Here is a 7,860-nt window from a genome sequence, read left to right as displayed (position 1 = left end):
ATCTTCTGTTATTTAATTGTCTCTTTCTATTTTCTATAAAAGAGAGAAAACAGAAAAGACTAAAAAGAGAAGAGGAGGCCCACTTACCTCTTACCTATTCGAAATTGCCCAGCAAGCCCACCAACGCCGATCACTGTTCTTCTTCTTCCCGTACGGCAGCTCATCGACAGTGTCCACGTCGGCCATCGCTTGATTTGACGGCCGGAGCAAGCCCCTGCGCCCTATAAAACTACCCCTAGTGCTAGACCTAGCCCTCCTCGTCCACTTCCCCTTCCCCTCCTGTCTCGCCGCCGCGCAGGTAACGTGCCTCCTCGCCTCGCCGACGCCATGGCCGAGCCGAGCTAAGTACTGTAGTCATTGGTCATCGCCGCACCCTCTTCCTGCGGCTGCGGGCTGCACAGCAGAAGGTCGCCGCCGTCTCTCTCCGGCTCGGACGCGTATCCGCGAGCACGGGAGTCTCCTCCTCGACCTCGCCTTCTACTTCCCGAGGACCACCGCCGGGTCAGGGTCTCCACGCCGTCGCTCCGCGGCATCTCTCGCTTCCGCTTCGTGTCCTACAAGCCCGTGGTGAGCTCCCGTTCTTCCCCGCCCCCTTTCCTGGAATTTACCCCGTAGCCACCGTTTTCCCGTCGTGCCGGAGCACGCCCGCCGCGGTCTCGCACACACGCGAGCTTGCAAGGTGAGCTTTCCGGACGACAGGGGATATTGTTTATGTTTTTTTTTTGTTGCGATTACTTGGTGTATGATGGTAAATGTTGCGGATCCTTGTTGATTTATGACTAGTAAACACTTGTGCGCTCCAATTTGTTTCTCCACTAGCCCGTGCTTGGGTTACATTTTGATATTTGGTTAAAACTGATAGACATGGCTATCACTCGTGGAGCTTCACGAGGGCCCGCCAGTCATGGAGAAAAAATAATGCTTTTTTCTTTACATATGTCATCCCAATTCACTAGCAGACCAAAGCACTACTGCATTCCATCCAGCACCGACTGGTCTCATTCTCATCCATCCATGGCCCGCCTAGCATTCTGCCGATCAGCTCTACCCCCGATTCAGGCGGATTAGGACACAGCCGCATAGAGGAGAGCTGCTGAGGAGGCGAAGAGGTCCAGTAGACAGGCAGCCGGCCGCAGCGAGTGCGCAACCATCTTCTGATCTGCCCCGGCGGCGTGGCCATGACCCCAGGTTGTAGTTGCCAGCACACAGCGGCGAGCAGGCTGACCCAGGCAAAGAGCAGAATCGACCTAACCAATCAGGCACGGAGGCACCGCATATGAAATTTTCTTTCTTTCCCCAATGACACCATTTATTTACAGGCTGTATCGTTGTAGCAATATAAATTTCACTGACCAATGACTACAGTACTTACTTGTATTGTTCAGAAATTAATCTTTTTTGGCCCGCCCCAACTTATTTTTTGTAGCTCGGCCGCTGATGGCTACCACCGGTGCTAGCAGCAGCAGCAAGTCGTCTGCAGCTTGTCGCGAGTGTCACCAAGTGAGCCATGGAAAACCTGATTGCCCGAGTCTGCCCTGTTACAACTGTGGGGGAGCTTTTCACACCAGAGGCAAATGCGTTAGCACCAAACGTGTTCCTCACACTGGACCGAGATGTCCAAGATGCGGTGGTTTTCAACACTCAGAATCTAACTGCCCCGTGACCGAAGCCGATTCTCGCCCCCCTGTGTGCCCACGGTGTGCTACAGAACATCGCCAGAGAGACTGCCCTCACCCTGACCGTCCAATCATATATTCGGGGTGGACAGGCTATGGGAAATGCACACTGTGTGGTGATTCGAATCACGTTTATCGTGATTGTCCCAGTAAGTACTGGTAGTTTCTAAGTATCTTGTCACTGTAGTTCGTGAGTTTGATGAGTATTTTTAAGGACTATTAGCTATTGTTTTGCTCATTATGGATATTAAAATGTTGAACTTTTAGGTGTTATTTTATCAAGTCACTTCAAATGCTCAATATCTTTTAAGATCCAATATTTTTTATATGATGGATGTTGTGTCACATATCAATGTCCCTTAATTTAAACATGCAAAGTGTGCGTGTTACTAGTGTGGTGGGTATTTTTTATGCAGCTTTTCAGTGAGGAAGAGACCGTGCATTTATGTTATTGGGCTCTTTTTCACTTATACTGAGACCTCCTGTACCTCGCGCGCCTAGCCCGGGCTATTAAGGAGCATCAGTTTTCGGATCATGAGGACTCTGACCATAGGACTTTTTTTTTTGCGAGAAAACTTTCGATCTATTCATCTTAAATCATGGCAGTACAATGAACACCAGAAATAATATAAATTACATCCATATCCGTAGACCATCTAGCGCTGACTATGAGTACTGAAGCGATATGAAGGATTACGAGGACTTGACCTTAGGACCTCACGGTATAGGCGAAGGCTGCTTGCCACGCGAACCAGCAACTTGTTGTGATTTCATACAGCGTGAGTTATATAAGAACCGCACAACATCGTTCATATATAAAAGAGAAAAGTATATTGTTTGTCTCTCAACTCTTAACGGAGTCTAGATTTAGTCCCTCAACTACAAAACCGGGTAATTTGCACCTCGAACTTTTTAATACCCGACAAATTTTGTCCCTCGACACAACAAAAGTGGTTTCTGAACTGACTTGGCATGTTTTTGACCGGTCATGGTCCAAGTGGCTGTATTTCTCTATCCTACTCATCCTATCTCTTCTTCCCTCCTTTATCTCTCTCTAATGGCCATTTCATTGAGCAGTTAGAGTGCACCGGCTGCACAAGCACTGTGGTGGCATGCTAGGATGCCGGCGGTGATGACGCCGAGCTAGCGCTTGAGGGGCTCTACAACACGCAAGTCTCTGTCGCTGTGCTGGTTGGGTGTCCCTGTTGCTGCGCTGGTAGGAGGGAATCGTGCTGCAGCTTGTCGGGAGCAGCACGGGTTGCCCGTAGCGGCATAGGCCTCCTCCGTGGCTTGCCATGTGCAAGCGCTCCACCTCATCGTCGTAGTAAACCACACCAAAGGAAGCAACGCCGGAGGCCCTAAATCGCTGACGCCCAAATCGTCTTCCTTGACTCCGGTGACTGCCGCCGCACCGCGATCTCCTCCTCCTGCAAGCTCCGGTTCTCCCTGTCGGCTTCCTAAGCTCCCCGTGGTCCTACCTAAGCCTCACGCGTCCTCCCCAAGAAGCCCCTCGTCCACGAGCTCACCCCGCCGCGAGCCCGTGGTCCACCACCCGCTGTCGTCGATGCAGTCGTCGCTCAGGTGCTTATCCGTCACGTATGAGTACGCGTACGTGCTAGAGTTGAGCCCCTGGTCGTTTCTCCCCTCTCCCCAAGGCTCCCGGTGCCATCTAGCTTGATGTCCGCATAGCGCCGCCCGTCCTTACCGGCGAAGCTTCGGCCATCCCGTGTGTCCGTGCTTGCTTTCCCAGACGCGCAGACACCCCAGCTTGCTCCAAGAGATGGCGCAGCCTCTCCCCGCTAGCACCCGCCTCGTCCAGAGCGCCGCCGCCGATGCAAGCTAATTTGCCAACGTGAGGAGCTATTTGCCGGCTCCTTTGCCATGATGGCATGGACCAGTCAAACCAGTCAAAATCCATGCCAAGTCAGCAGTGAAACCGGGTCGGCTGATACAAGGGATGAAATTTGTCCGGTATTAAAAGTTTGAGATGCAAATTGCCCGGTTTCATAGTTGAGGGACTAAATCTAGACTCCATCAAGAGTTGAGGAATGAAAAATATATTTTTCTCTATATAAAATGATATCAAAAAAATCGAAACTTTTCTTACAAAAATGCGAACAATTTGCAAATGCCGATTTTTTCTTTCAAAAAGCAAATAAGTTACGAAACTCCAATCCTTTTTAATTTTCATAACAATTTTCGAAATTCAAAAAAATCTAAAAATGTGACGAACTTTTGGGATTCCAATTATTTTTTAAAAAATAGTCAGTTTATAAAAATGCAAAAGCTTGCAAATTCCAATTATTTTTAGAAAAATAAGAAAAATATATCAAAAACACGATTTCTTTTTAATAACATGCACAATGTTTGAAAACATTTTTTGAAACCCCGGCCATTGGGATTTTTTAAGAGCTTTTTAAAGTGGGAATTTTTTTGAACTCCTGATTTTTAAAAAATTATGAAAAAAACTAAATTAAAAATATATTTTAACTTCTGAATTTTTTAAAAGCGCGGTTTTTTATTTGCTGACAATTTTCTTCCTGAACATTTTTCAAAATTATGAAGAAAACTGGAAACCACAAACAATTTTTAAATTTTAACAAAAACAGTTACAACATGAACAATTTTTAAAATTTCTAAACATTTTTCCAAAACGTCAAAAAAATTTTAAAAAATGCAAACAGTATTGGAAATTCCCAACAGGCGTCTGACGGGAGCGATATAGTCCCCTAGTTGGGCCCTGGCCTAGCTGTTATTTTCTATCTTTTTGTTATTCTTCGTTTTTTCTTTAATTCATTTTTCTGCTTTTTGAACTTTACTATTCTTTTTGAAACCAGTTATTTTTTTGAAATGTTGTTCGGAATACAAAAATAACAGTTTTAAGGAAATGTTTCAAATCATGATTTAAATTCTTTTTTCAATCAAAAAATCAATTTTATCATTTTGTATTTATTCATTATGTTTAAAATTTAATAGCCCGGGCTATTAAGTACGGACCTGACGCTATAGGTGAAGGCTGCTTGCCACTCGATCCAGCAACTTGTTGTGATTTCATACAGCGTGAATTATATAAGAACCGCACAACATCGTTCATATATAAAATGATATCCAAAAAAATTGAAACTTTTCTTTAAAAAATGTGAACTATTTGCAACTGCTTATTTTTTTCTTTCAAAAAGCAAATAAGTTAGGAAACTCCAATCCTTTTTAAGTTTCATAACAATTTTCTAAATTCAAAGTAATTCTAAAAATGTGATGAACTTTTGGGATTCCAATTATTCTTGAAAAATAATAGACAGTTTATAAAAATGCGAACCTTGCAAATTCCAAACATTTTTTGAAAAATAAGGAAAAATATAAAAAACACGATTCTTTTTAATAACACGCACAATGTTTGAAAACATTTTTTGAAACCCCGACCATTCAGATTTGTGAAGAACTTTTTAAAGCAGGATTTGCTTTTGAAATCCTGATTTTTAAAAACTATGAAAAAAACTAAATTAAAAATATTTTTCAATTCTGAATTTTTTAAAAGCACGAACATTTTTTATTTTCTGACAATTTTCTTCCTGAACATTTTTCGAAATTATGAAAAAAACTAGAAACCACAATTTTTTAAATTTTTGAAGAAAAACAATTATAACATGAACAATTTTTAAAATTTCCAAACATTTTTCCAAAACGTCAACAACTTTTTTAAATAATGCGAACCGTTTTGGAAATTCCCAACAGTACAGTCCCATAGTTGGGCCATGGCCTAGGCTTCTATTTTTAATTCATTTTTCTTCTTTTTGAACTTTAATATTCTTTCTGAAACCAGTTATTTTTTTTTTGAAATGTTTTCGGAATACAAAAATAATAGTTTTAAGGAAGTGTTTTAAATCATGATTGAAAATTCTTTTTCCAATCAAAAATTCAATTTTATCATTTTGTATTTATTAATTATGTTAAAAACTTAAAATGATAGTTTTAAGTACCTATTTAAATTATTTTTAAATACCTTTTCCTTTTAAACCTAGCATAAATGCCTACCATAGGCATGTGCACCTTCTCACAAGTTATGGTCATTCCAAGAATGTTCCAAAAAACACCTTGTTGATCGTATGGTGTCCGGGTATTCCAGAAGGACCGGTTTGAGAGCACGTCGTTTCGTGACATCCGTCAAATGGCCCTAATTTTTTCATTGATTTGTATGACCAATTCAAAGTAGTATGCCAATTTGTTTTGGCTATTTGTTTTTGCATTTTCTAGAGTTTACTCGGTCAGAACAGACCGATAAATGGCCGGACGTGTAGGGACTTCCCTACGGTGTAAGAAATCATTTAAACCCGACATGAATGTATGCCATGGGCATTCTCACCAGCTTGCAAAAATTGGGGTCATTTTAAGAATGTCCAACACTAGATCATGTTCAACGGAGGATGCCTCGGTAGGCCAGAAGGCTCCGCTTGCGAGCACGTTGTTTGTCGACATCCTTGAAGTGATCCCAATTTTTTTCATGAACTTATATAACCAATTCAAGGCACCATGCCAAGTTATTTCAATTTTTGTCAAGTCTTGCATTTTCTAGAGTTTTCTCGGTGAAAAATGGTCGATAAGTGGCTGGACATGACGCAACTTGCATAAGGTGTCAGCATTCGTTCAAACCTGACATGGATGCCTATCATGGGCAAGGCCACCCGCTGGAAAATTTGGGGTCATTTTATTCATGTCCAAAAATATACTACCATGTTCAATGGAGAGTTTTCGGGTAAGCCGGAAGGGTCCGTTTGAGAGCACATTTTTTTCGGCATATGTCAAATGACACCAATGTTTTTTCTGTGAGCTAATATGATCAATTGAAAGCACTATGCTAAGTTGTTTGAGTTTTCGATAATTTTAGCATTTTTTTGGAGTTTTATAGGTGAAAAATGACCGATAAATGGCCGGACATGACGCAACTTACATAGGGTGTCGGCTTTCGTTCAAATCTGGCATGGATGCCTATCATGGGCATGCGTCCCTACTGAATTTTTTGGTGTCATTTTATGCATGTCAAAAAATAGACCAGGTTCAACAGAGAGTGTTTGAGAGCGAGCTTTTTTGGCATCCGTCAATGCCCCAAAATGTTTCTTATGAGGTTATATGACCAATTCAAGACACCATGCCAAGTTGTTTGAGTTTCCAATAAATTTTGCATTTTTTTTGTGTTTTCTCGATAAATGGTCGAACTTGTCGCAACTTGCATACGGTGTCGGAAATCGTCCAAACCTAACATGGGCATACCGACCTACTTGTAAAGGTTGGGGGTCATTTGAAAGATGTCAAAAAAATAGACCATGTTCAACGCAGGATGTTCGGGTAGGCCAAAAGGGTCCGTCTGAGAGCATGTTGTTTTTGAGAACCTTGAAATCATCCCAATTTGTCCATGACCTTGTATTACCAATTCAAGGTACTATGCCGAGTTATTTTGGTCTTCGACAAATGTTGCATTTTTTGGAGATTTCTCTGTCAATAAGACTGATAAATGGCCGAACGTGTCGCAGCTTTGCACACGGTATCAGAAATTGTTAAAACCTGACAAGAATACCTACCATGGGCATATGCCCATCTTCTTACAAAACTTTGGGTCATTTGAAGGATGTCTAAAAATAAACCATGTTGAACGAAGAGTGTTCAGGTAGGCCAGAAGGCTCCGCCTGAGAGCGCGTTGTTTCTTGACATCCTTAAAATGTTTCTAATTTTTTCATGGCCTTGTATGACCAATTAAAAGCACCATGTCAATTTATTTTGGTTTTCGACATTTTCTAGAGTTTACACGGTGAAAAAAGACCGATAAATAGCCAAATGTATCACAACATATAAATAGTGTCGGAATTCGTTCAAACACTTATGCCTTGGCACAACTAGGGGACGAGTTGGCTCCCGTTTGGCATCTGATTGGCCGGCCCAAGTATTCGAGGATTTGAAAAAAAATCATCGATTTTCAAAAAAAATTCACGGAATTTTAAAATTTCCACAGATTTCCAAAAAATATTAAGAAAAACGTTCGCGACTTTAAAAGGTTCATGAATTTAAGAAAACAATTCACGATTTTAAAATGAAATAAGCAAATTTATAAAAGGAAAAAAATAAAAAGGAAAGGGAAATAAAAACAACAAAACCCCAAAAAAACCAAACAAGAAAGCGGCTATGTGATTTTTAG

The 7,860-nt window shown here is 41.6% G+C and overlaps 1 long non-coding RNA gene across 1 annotated transcript; it reads left to right on the top strand.

Moving 5' to 3' along the window:
• The first annotated feature begins 266 nt into the window (after positions 1-266).
• On the top strand, positions 267-2,045 carry LOC123131148 (uncharacterized). Its single transcript, XR_006464080.1, has 2 exons — positions 267-567; positions 1,427-2,045. It is a non-coding gene; the product is annotated as an uncharacterized lncRNA (long non-coding RNA).
• Positions 2,046-7,860: the final 5,815 nt, after the last annotated feature.

The sequence above is a fragment of the Triticum aestivum genome, chromosome 6A, assembly GCF_018294505.1.
Source record: "Triticum aestivum cultivar Chinese Spring chromosome 6A, IWGSC CS RefSeq v2.1, whole genome shotgun sequence".
Classification (NCBI taxonomy): domain Eukaryota; kingdom Viridiplantae; phylum Streptophyta; class Magnoliopsida; order Poales; family Poaceae; genus Triticum; species Triticum aestivum.
The sequence above is the reverse complement of the archived record's forward strand: the minus strand, read 5'-3'. Positions and strand labels throughout refer to the sequence as shown.